Consider the following 12286-nt stretch of genomic DNA (forward strand, 5'->3'; position numbering starts at 1 on the left):
TTTCTAAAGGACTTGCTTTGTTCTCTTTTTTACTTTCTCTCTCTTTCTTTTTTTTTTCTCCTTGAAATAAAATCTTGCAGGAGAGATCGACTAATCGTTTGCTAGTACTACGCATGCTCCATCCAATCGAGCAAGATCAAACGACATCTTTCCGACACTTCAGATGGAAGTAAGAATGCTTTAGAAGAATAAAAAGAAGAAGGTGGAGAGGATGAATGAATAGGAGAGCGAGTCGCTTAAGAAACACTTCAGAAGAGTAAGAAGATGCAACGAGTACTTTGAGGTTGTTCCTGTTGTTGGTGAATCACATCGACTTCCAAGACATTACATCTTCCAAGTAACGGACGATTCTATCTTCGAATCGGTCCATTGTCGATAGTCAGCGGTACGTTCATCGAGTGCTGGGTGTCATTTGATTCTTGAGCCAGCCAACTCAGACTGATTCCTAACGATTACTACTAGTACTATTATTAACGGTAGCTACGTATCAACGTTGAAACGCAATGACTGTAATTGATGCCTAACTTTACGTTATAATACTGTTACAATTAATGCAAAGACGAATGCTAAAGAGAGAGAGAGAGAGAGAGAGAGAGAGAGAGAGAGAGAGAGAGAGAGAGAGAGAGAGAGAGAGAGAGAGAAAAGGGCGGAAGTAAAGGAACTCGTACAGAAGTGGAATGGAGTGGAGTGGAGTGTGAAGTGGAATCGAATAGGGTAGAATACTGTAGAACGTTAGAGAGTTAAGCGAGAAGGTGCGTCTGTTCCACGTAGCGGGGGTTAAATCTAGTTACATGCTCGGTGACGGCTACTCGATAGGCTATACCACCACCGAGTGGTGGCAAACCGGCTCGTCGCTCTTCGACGTTCATTCGGGGTTTGCCGAACTGATATTACCCGTTTCCAGGATCACCACTCGATATTCGATTCGAGGACGACGTTTCCTTCTCTGTTAGATGAGAGACTTCCCTCTTAGGGAATACATAGTTCTGTGTCATCGTGCTTGTTCTCTGTCTTTGCACGAAATTAGTCTACCCAGGAAGCTTCTTTTTTCGTTCGAGTCTCAAGGGAACTGATCATCGATCGATCATACGAGTGAAGGAGTCGCTGGAATTTCAAGAGGAACGAGCGATCGTTAGCAAAGGGAGACAAGAAGGAAGCCCATGATGGTTCGTCGAAGAGGAACATTAGGAGTTGAGACGATACAAGAGTAGGATTGCTGAAGAGCTGACGAGAGCTGAAGAGAAAGAAAGAAGGAAGGAAAGAAAATCATCGCGAGAACGGTGGATAATGGAGAGCGTTAATTTTCCAAATGAAAACGAGGCATCCATCTTTGCCGAAATGCTTGCCTCTCGACACTTCAGCGACTCAGCCATTATCTCGCATAACGCATTACAGTAATGAATTAATTTTCACCCAAGCACGTTTTTCTCTTTCTCTCTCTCCCTCTCTCCCTCTCTCACCGCTTCTGGGTTCTCAATCTCCTCAGTTATTTCTCGATATAGTTCTTCAAACGTTTCCTAATCTTATCTAATCGTAATGGAGAGAGGACGCGAGCTCGGTATCGACAATCAGCCATTTCTCTTTTTTTTTTTTTTTATTCGATCTTTTGAAATTGCGGTTCTCTTTGACTTATCAAACGTTATCGTTCGCTTTAACATGGATTTAACGAACGTTGAAATATTTCGAACGAATGTCGTCCACGTTTGCGAAACTAATGCATAATGTATTTCACATGTCCGCGCAATTACATTTATAATTACATCATTATTATACGCGCGCGTGAACTGGAATCTATTATATAGGAAGGTATGTATATAGTGCGGATTGACAGGGCGAAAGATCAGAGTGCCGAATCGATATCTTCCTCCCTTTCCTTCTTGTCATTTTCTCATTCCTTCCTTCCTTGCTTGCTTCCTTCATTCTCCGCCGCCGCTTCCTCCACCGCTGCTTCCTCCGTCCATTCTTGTTCTTTTCTCAAGTCCGCCAAGCTGCGCAAGGCGAGCTCGTTAACGTATTCATGGGTTTATGGGACAATTAACCCTTTGAGGGACAGTTTAATTACACAGAAGCGATTAAACATCTTAACGTATAAACACGTCGAGCTCGCGGCTGGTATGTGTGTACGAAACGCGCCGTGGCAGCCAGGGTGCGGCTGTTACCAATTAACATACTAATGACACGAGGTGCTTTTCAAGGGCCACTGTAACCGCCCGGCCTGCAAAAGCTTCTGAAGCGAGGTACATATATATATATATATATACATATATGTGTGTGTATATATGCATGGGATAACGTTGTCGAGTATACCTAAGTGCGCCGTCTACGTCTGCAAGTATTTTCGGTAGCGTACGCGGTTTCGAAAATTGTTGATGTAGTCGGCCCAAGAAAGAATTTTTAATTGTGGCCAAACATTTTCTATGATTCGCGAGAGAACACGTATGTAGGTACGAGTATGCAACTCGATGCCGCGTTATTAAACCGGACGTTAGCGTAATTACTCATCAACCATTAATCAACATTGTTTTAGCAATTAGGAATTGCCGGGGGATTTAATTATTACAGCAATTAGCGCATAGTTCCATCGTTAATAACTTTCGCCGTTTCATCTAAACGTGATTTATTGCGATCAGGAAACTCGAGAGCGAAAGAATGGTATTGCTGTGTATTGCTGTGAGGTATAACGGTGAATAAATAGGCGACACGCCGATGAAAATGCACCGGTTAACTTCGATTCGACCGTTGAAGGTATTCGATTAATTAGAAGCTCGAAATATTGCTGTCCTCTATTTCTATTAAATATGGTATCGCGCATCTATAGGGTTGCTGGCGATACACACGTTGACGTTTGAAATTCGATATATCGACAGCAAAACGATACATTTCAACAGAGTCTCGATACGGGCGTAGCGATGTTTCTGATACATCGGACCGATCGCAAGTACTATTGAATATCGCTGATTGCCTGCTATGTAAACCGATTGCTACTTCGATTTCAATTTTCAATTCAATGTTTAGTTTTCGATCGTCCTTTGGTCAGTGGTATTAACTAGAGGGGGAAAAAAAATCATTTCATCGTGTAGTTAATACAACTAGGAACAAAGTGAAATGATTCGTTGAGCTATCTTCTGTATGTTATAGGTAAACGTATACCATGTACGTACCCCTACCATTACGTATATACAGAATATCCTGTAGGTAAATAGGCATGCGTGCGCGCGAGCGCGTGCGAGGTACACAAGCCTCAGAAAAGTTGGATCAAATTTTACCAACGTTTTTTTAACTCCCTCGGTCGTGTTGGGTGCAAAATTAAAAAGCAGCTATATGTTTTGGTACACGGCGAAAGCATTCCGTTTAAGTCTCTTTCTCTCTCTCTTTCGGATGCGCATACAAGCGTATACTACACACACTTGGCAGCGATAGCCGAACTCAAGCGGATCGCGTTAAACGAATTTTAACTCGGCCGGTTTTCACTAGTAAGGCCATGGGCTACGGACCGTTTTCGATTTAATTAGCTAATTATATTGTTCATTTAATTAATATAATTGGAACGACTGGCGGTCGCATGCGCACGAGTCCTTCGTCGTTCCAGCTACCCCGCCGTTGGCCTGCAGTGCTGTATTTAATGACATCCATTAACGAACGTTTACATTAACTGTAATTATCGCTGTCTCTATGGATGCAAGACCAAACGGCACATGCAGTGGCACACGAATTTCCAATGGCTAGACGGGAAAGAGTTTTTTTGCGTATGCCGATTATTGTGACGGGCATCTTTTATGCGAACGATTGAAAAAGCTTTTAATCGTTTCGATCGAAACCTAATACTGTCACGGAAATTTTCCTTCCTCCAGCATTAAAATTTACTGGTCGATCTCCCTTTCTCTATCTGTCTCTTCTCTAATATTCCAGATCCGAGATTAAAGAGAGTATTTACCTATCTATCCGTAGGTATGAATATAAATCGGTGTGTTTGTTCGAATCGATCGAATCCCACCGGCGATCGATTCCGATTAAAAAAGACGCGTCATTTAGATAGTAGTACACTTTCGAACGCATCGAGCCGCGCGCGGCATCCATTCGAGTCGCGGCGAATCGAGGCGAATTTTAACGGAGAGAGCCGAGGGAGGACAAGTTGCGCGCGCAACTTGTCGACCGGGCGCTCGGCGGGTCTCGTGCCGCGCTCGTGTCCTTCCTTCTTATTCCGGTCTCGACCTTCGTCGTGGAAGGACGTTCTCTTCGAGCCGCGTTTATCGGCGTCGCGACGATAACGCCATCGTTGACATTGTGCGAGGAGAGCGCGGACACGAATACGACTCGAATATACCAATAAATCGAGGGGGAAAGAAAGCTCTTACATATTGCATCGTTATTGTTCTTAATACTTGGAAATAACACTCGTGGAAATCGATTAAAGTCGTTCAACGTTAAAGTCGTCTAACCAGTGTCGGCACGATATCACGAAAATTTCTCTGTCTCTTTCTCTCCCCTTCTCTTACTATCGCTTGTGTTTCCCTCGACGAAAGAGCATAGTTACTGGCTTATCTCGAGTGTCGGATAAGTGTCCTTGCCTGAATTCCTGGAATCGTTTTCATCTACCGCCACAGGTGGACTCATTGAGGATTTTCGCTTTTGTGGATACTCTCTACTTGCCTGCCACTGATGTGTAAGTTTTACATTATGTTTATACATATATATATATATCATATTTTATTGTTTATCGTTACATGACCTTCTAACTTTAGCGATACCTATATGTTATGTTTCTAACGTCGACATCGGAATATAAATCTTTCGGCGAAAACATAATAAATCGTGTTTGCTTTTTCTAACAATACCACAGATATTTCTCAAGCATCTATATTTTTATGCTTTCAAGATTCCTATTAATTATTTTATTGAATTTCTTTATTTGTTTTACTTAATTTTTTTTAATAAGCATTTAATACAGATGGCGATAGTAGCGGCTCTTTTTCAAAATGCTTTTGTCTACTAATCCTTCCTAATTCGAAAAATACCATTTGAATTTTTTTGTTGTTAAAAAAAAGACGATCGGCTGCGTCGATCGAGCGCCTTAAGGAAGTATCGACCTATGAAATTACAGGTCAAGATCATCAGGGAGTATCGTAACCGTATATAGATCGCATCGAGGATATCTTGGAGGAGACTTGCACGCGCGCAATTACGCTTGATTTAACGAAAGCACGAAGAGAGAAGATATATTGCATTCTCGATAATATGCACTCTAGTCCCGTGTAATTTATTTTCGAGTGGCAATTACGTCTTTAGCGAAGGCATACACGTTCTAGAACGAAACGTACTTTCATGTATGTAATATCCTTCGTAAAGAACGAAAGAAAGAAAGAAAGAATGAAAGAAAGAAAGAAGAAAAGCAAAAAGATGCAATCAACGGTCAATTAATCGACCCGCTTGTAGTATTTCTTGCAAAGTGAATGGTGTATAATAATACCTACACGGTTAGTGTATAAGCTTTTGCTTAACCTCTTGAAGCAAAACGATAACCACTTCCACCAATCGATTTCTCGATCCGCTATTCTCGAAAAGGTTCTCCTCTCCTTATAGTATATATTTCGTTAACTCGAAGAATCCACGAAGAGAGTCTCGTCGACCGGTCTTTGCGATGGTAAGGCGTTGTTTGTGCAAGGATCGCTCTCGCTCGGCTTAATGTTCACCGCGGCGAGAGCTGGCGAGGCATTAATTGGGGAGCGCCTTAATTGCCTGGGCGCATGCGATGACCGTTGTAATTGCTTGGACTAAGGTGCCGAGCGATGGCAGAAGGTGTGCGCGCGCGCGCGCGAGCATTCAGCCAGCATCTCTCCGCTTATATACATGCGTGTATACCTACTGCGTTTCCGTGTATAGGTGTACGTACGTACATATCTATGTAGATACCTATATAAATATATATATATATATATCTTGTGTGTGTGTGTGTGTGTGTGTGTGTGTGTGTGTGTGTATTTGCGCTGGAACGGGGATCGTATTTTGCGGGTTCTTCTAATGGAATCCAAGGTCATTCCGTAATTAACGCGCTTTAATTTATCGTCGAAACGTTAATTGCGCCGATTGCTGCTCGCCTTTCTCGAGGTGGGCGGAGAGAAAGAGAGAGAGAGAGAGAGAGAGAACGTTTGCGTCAGCCGAGAATCGTCTCTCTCTCTCTTTCTCTGTGAAACTTCCCCTCTGATGATTTATCGTATTCGACGATTTCATATATCTATATAATGAACTCGAAATCGTTTTCGAAGCGATTTCTTCTTTTCCGATAAAAATCTTTCGAGTATCAAAGGTATTTGCTTCTTTCAATCTCTCTCTCTCTCTCTTTCTCTCTCTTTCGTTCTTTTCTCCGTAAAGAAGTACGAGAATTTTCAACGTTTGAGTATTCACGTAGTCTCGACATTATCTCACTCGATATACCTACATACAAGTTTATGCGTGTAGGTGTCTCCTTGAGAGATCGTCTCGGGGGAGGCAAGAGAGAGAGAGAGAGAGAGAGAGAGAAAGGGAGGGAGGGAGGGAGGAGGAGGGTTGGCGGGTCGAATTCGTGCGCTCGAAGGGGCGCGTCTTCCGATTGGTTTTTCGCTTCGGTGTACCGACTAGACTCAGTCAAGGTGGGAGTCGGAAGTCAATCTTCGCGGCCGGAAGTGGTCGCCATCCTACTGGAGCTACCCATCTCTCCCCTCTTTCTTTTTCTTTCTCTTCTTACGGGGAAGCAGCAGCTTCTTTCGTTGGTGCCGTTTCTAACGTAAGTCGACGCTATCTTTTCCTACGGGAGTTGCTCGTCTTCTCCTTATTCTCTTCCTTCTCCTCCTCCATCTCGTGATTCTACTGGTTCGCGTTCGTTCTCTCCCTCTGGACAAAGAAAACGCGCGCGCGCGCGCGAGAGAGAGAGAGAGAGAGTGTGCCGCCAACCCCTAAATGAAATCCTGAAATTAAAACCATATATTAACCTCACGGCGTCTCCTAAATTAAAAAACAACATTTTTACGAGCAAAGCTTAGGTACACTCTTGTCTGAAAAGAAAAAGAGAGAGAGAGAGAGAGAGAGAGAGAGAGACAGAGAGAGAGAGAGAGAAAGATAAGTAACGGGGTAAGGGATTACTAACACTTCGATATCTACCTCTCTCTTTCCCTTTCACTTTTCTTTCTTCGTTTCTGTGGACTACGGGCGACGTTCTATCGTTCGTAAATTGCGTTTTTAAATTCGTCGAGGGCTGAGAGAGCCTCGTGCCGTGCCATTCGCGAGTATTTCCGAAACCTGTCGAGAACGTTCAAAGAATCGAAAAGAATTTTCTCTATTCCCTATTCAGTTTCTATATTATACGATATTGTTCGAAATCGATTGAAAATCGTAAAGAGAAGAATCCCTTTAAGACAACACTGCGAAGATGAAAAGAAAAAGATATCGCGTATAGGGAAGGGCAAGGGGGGAGGGAGGAGGGTTGGAGTGTAGGGTGAATGGCAGGAAAAGGTAAGGGGGAGGGAAGGAGGAGAAACGCTATTTATTTCGCACGATCGCTTGCCGTCGATTCGACGTTCTTACCTACGAGATAACACCGAGAATAAGATGAGGACAGAATGAGGCGAGGAAAAAGGAGGGAGGGAGAGAAAGAGAGGGTTGGAAGAACGAAACGAGAAAGAGGTTAACGGATGTGAAAGTGGAAGGGTAGAAAGAGCTAGCTAGCAAACCGGATACGTTCTGGGCCGCATACTTTGGAAATACTACGGCCGAATCGAGTAAGGGTGTATAATGGAAGTTGAAATTGGTCGGCCCTGTCCCGGCTGGGCAAGCTCTTCTCTACCCGTATACGAGAGCGGCTATCGAGGGAAACGCATTCCATGCCAAAATTACTTCGCGCTGCGATCCGACGGGATATACAAGGTACCGTTAGGATTGAGGTTAGCCTTTCGTACCCTGAAAAAGAAAGAAAAAGAAAAAGAAATCTATCCTCGAAAGAACGTCACCGTTTCACAGCTGTCACTTTTTTATTCCAAAAGATCGTCCTTAAGCGCATATATGTCATAAGTCTCATTGATTCTTCTCAAAATCGATATTTTAAAGATCGTTCGACATTAATTTCACCCCTTACAGAATAGTACGGCGACGAAGGAGGGAGGAAGAAAAGGGAGATATTGGTAAGCCCCATGAAATATTCGTCAATCTGGGAGGCATCTATTTACCTATCCGGTTACTCATCCGGCTATCTATCCGTCCGACTGTACGCCTCTCTTTTTATCTCCCTCGTTGGCCGTCCTTGTCTTCTTTCGCCTCTGTTGGTTTCACATTTGTGGAGCGTTGATTAAAACCACTCGACGAACGTGGAAGGAGAGAAGAGATAACGAGAGAGGGAACGATCCGTGAGGAGGAGGAGGAGGCGGCGGAGGACGAGGAGGAGAGAGAGAGAGAGAGAGAGAGAGAGAGAGGACGGAGAGCTTTGACGGAGGGTGAGACGGAAGCGGGAGCGAGAGAGAAATAGGTTCGTATATACGGAGTTTAAGGTGCGTGTGGTTGGACGCGTGCTCGAGCGCGCAAATCGAACGCAAGCGCGAGGAATAAGGGGCAGAGGGATAGACGAGAAGGAGGAGGAACGAAATGAGGAGGAGAGAAGCAGAGTAGGAAAATAGGAGGAGGTAGAAGAGAAGGAGGACCAAGGCGTTGCTTGCTTAATTACTAAAAGCTAATCAATTCCGGGAGGAAGTAAAGTTTAAATTGCGAACTAAAGTATAGCCGGCTCCCGGACGTAGCCCTGCAAAGCGATATTACCGCGCGCGCTGCATTCTGCAATTAGCCCGTGGTAAGTCATTGAAAGCAAATTATGGGCGGAGCCCGTGAACGCAGCGTCCGTTTTCGCAGTTATGAAAATTTCCAAGGCGGCACACTCGCTTGCACCATCTAAATGTCTCTGTTCTCGTTCGTTAAATATATATATATATATATATATATATATATATATATATACGTATTATATATCTACCTATATATTTAGCAGAATAGAGATCAGGTGTTAATCGATTCAAAAGCCATTGGACACGATTGGCTATATCAACTTGGTAAGTTTCGTAAAATCTTAACAAAGTTCGATAGCCGATTTGAAATCGTTCCTTTTCCTCAGTGGCAATTCATTTTCTACGTCCAGTTTATTTTCCGTATACTTTTAAAACGTGTACCACATAACGCCAACGTATTCAAAACCCCCGTTTTCTGGGTCAGGAGGATTCATCGTGCATGAACGATCAGAGAAAAACTTGAACGAGAGCGACACGTAAAACGTTTCTTTTGAGCCAGATCTTTCCTCGCTGCGGTCACATTTTCTTTTTACCAGCGAAGGTTAACGCTTTAGACATTGAATCTCGCGACTAGATATCGACTTCTCTCACTCTCTCTCTCTCTCTCTCTATATATATATATATCTTTCTCTGGTTGCTATATATATATATATCTTTCCTACTCCTTCGAATATTAACGAGTGCAAAGTTGAACGTCGAGTAAACTCCAGATGCGTTCTATTATAAACTTCGTAACCACTCGCTAAGCGAAAAGGCGATAGAACTACATCTTACTCATCACCTTATTCAAAATCCAAATCTTGAAAAGTAACGCGACTTTGGAGTCTGAATCGAGTCGAGAAGAATGGAATCTGGCTGACTGTTAAGACGCGTTTTACGGCTATATCCAAGGACAAAAGTTTTACCCTCTCATTCTAGGAGATCCAACGAAGAGGACGAGAAGGAGGAGGAGGAGCAGGAAGAGGAGGAGAAGGACGGTAATGGGTTTATACGGCGATTACGATTCTGAATCTCTTCGGGCAAGTAGATACCTCTAGCTATCTCTACCTTATTTCGCGCTATCGAGAAAAATTAATTATCGATCGATCCGGCTAACCGAGAATCCTTTTAAGTATATATCCGAGGAGGGAGGAGAGGTACAACGAGATCGCAATTTCGACTTTCTCCAATCCGATTCGATTCGAACGGAATTACTATTCCCATAGTTTACATTAGCGCTCGTCAACATCGACGATGTCGTAGCGTGTCGAATAATCCGTACGTGTCTACGTACTCGACGTTATCTGCAAGAGGAAGTACTCGCCGACGGAAATGGAAGAGCAAAGAGGGATAAAGTGAGAAGAGAGAGAAAGACGTGAGGTGGTGGGAAGAGGGGTGGTAGATCACGTGACTCGGATTGGAGGTGTACCGTATCACTGGAAACAAGCAATAAAATCAATGTCGTTTCCGGCGATTCAATTCGTAAGACACATCGCACAATTTCACATACAATTTTACGGGAGAACGAGTAGGAGTCCTATTTACTTCACGACTTGTCCGCCATCTCGTTCGCCACTCCCACCATCTTTTTTCCTTTCTTCTCTTTTTTTCATTCTTTTTTCTTTTCTTCTTCTTCTTCTTTATATCTTCTTCTCTTTTCCCTCTCTCGTTCGACAACAACATTTCCCCACTTTCTTTCTCTTATCCGCCGTTCTCTGTTATCATTCTTGAAAATGCGCGTATCGTATTCGTTATCTGTCACGATATTATTTTTTTTTTTCCGATTCATCATAGGATATTGTTAATTCGATGAGAGGTGTAGATATTACGGTGGTCTTTCCGCAAACTCGAATAATATATAATCGTATGGCGTGCGAGAGCTAGCGAACGATATAGGAATAGGTCTGGTGGAATTGTGTGTGTTGACTCGTTCGGTGTTCTCCTCTCGCGCTCCCTCGATACGCGAATCTCGTTAGGATCGTATTAATTATACGAACGAAACCCAGCTCGTATTAATCGAACGTAAGGTTCGAATGCTGTGGTTATCGACAACGGTTATTAATTCTGCGGTGATAATCGATTACGTTGCGGTTAAGCGAATCGATTTTCAAGACTATACAACATCCCCATAACGTCTTATGTTAGGATTCCCCTTAACGGAAAATCGTTTCAATAAAGATCGATCGTTGTTTTTACGTAACTCGCGGTTTATCGTTTCTTCTTTTGCTTTTTTCTTCTCCCTCTCCCTCTCTCTCTCTCTCCCTCTCTTTTTTATTCTCTATTTTATTTTTTATTCCAAATTAAACTCGATACACGGACACATAGCTGACCTACATACGAAATACTCGGAATTGGCTTCGCCCGGGCGAGGCTCGATTTATTTCATATACCTACTAGCAACCCTTCGCTTCGTCGACCCTTTTTCGATGATCGTCATGTTATCGAACGAATTCGTTGGTGCAAAATTCGTCGCGTGCTCGAATCTACCTCGAGAGGAGCATAAATATTCTTGCTGAAGATATATACCTACATATATATATATATATATATATATATATATATATATATAAAGAGAAACAGACAGATAGATAGAGAGAAGAAGGAGTGAGGGAGAGGACACTACTTCGACGTCTCGACAGAACGCTTCAGAGGAGTAGGAAGCAACCAAGCAACCAAACCAGGCAGGCAGGCAGGCGTCGCTGTCACGACATCGTTGCTGACCGCGATAATATCACATTACCGAGATTAACGCGTACTGTAATTGATCGGACAGTGAGTGAGTGAGTAACAGTGGCACTCGCCTTGTCCAACGAATAGAACTTTGTGCGTATGGACACGCCTCCCATTAGTAATCGAATTGACGTCTCTTTTCCATTCTCCAAGCTTTAGCGAACGGACTGATAGTACTCGTGTAATGGATATTAGCGTTGACGTTTCTAATTGTAACTTCGAATCGAATGGAAAAGAGTAGACAGGAAAAAAAGGAAGAAAAAAAAGGAATGAAAAAAGAGAGAGAGAGAGAGAGTGGGGGGAGGAGAAAAAAATAAATTTTCGTGCACCCCTCGCGCGCGTGTGTTTTTAACATCTGGCACGATCCTAGAGAAGAATTCGACTTGGTTTCATCCCCACTTTTCTTTGCCATGGCAGAGGATTGCTTTTTTAATCGGTGAGCACTCGCTGGAAAATAGCTACTTTGTCCAGGCACGCCGTGTCTATAAGTGCCACGATCACTTGCCCTACACCCACGGCAAATCTATTGACCATTGACACACATGCACGCGTTACGATCGGCCCTGAAAATTAAGATCGGCCGATCGTGTTCCGTTCTCTCTCTCTTTTTTTTCTTTCCCCCCTACTACATTTGACCTTATAGCGTCGTTCTGTAAATAAATACGTGACACTGATTTCTCTCCATGTATTTCTTTCATCGTATAAATATAAAGAGAGCGAAAGAGAGAGAGAGAGAGAGAGAGAGAGAGAAAGAGATGTCTTTTATTTTTCAATTG

The 12286-nt window shown here is 43.2% G+C and overlaps 1 protein-coding gene across 4 annotated transcripts in view; it reads left to right on the top strand.

Annotated features, from left to right (window-relative positions):
* Positions 1-4207: 4207 nt before the first annotated feature.
* The window catches only part of LOC118443540 (rhombotin-1), a 63886-nt gene continuing 55807 nt past the window's right edge, over positions 4208-12286 (top strand). For 2 of the 4 annotated variants that reach the window (XM_035870693.2, XM_035870692.2), the window contains exon 1: positions 4208-4663. The gene's annotated coding sequence lies outside the window, so the exon portion shown is untranslated. Of the gene's footprint in view, positions 4664-9719; positions 9821-11840; positions 11947-12286 lie in introns of those variants that run through there. The other 2 variants (XM_085662134.1, XM_085662135.1) reach the window with 2 other exon arrangements.

The sequence above is a fragment of the Vespa mandarinia genome, chromosome 17 (assembly GCF_050613455.1).
Source record: "Vespa mandarinia isolate Hongniang chromosome 17, ASM5061345v1, whole genome shotgun sequence".
NCBI classification, from domain to species: Eukaryota; Metazoa; Arthropoda; class Insecta; order Hymenoptera; family Vespidae; genus Vespa; species Vespa mandarinia.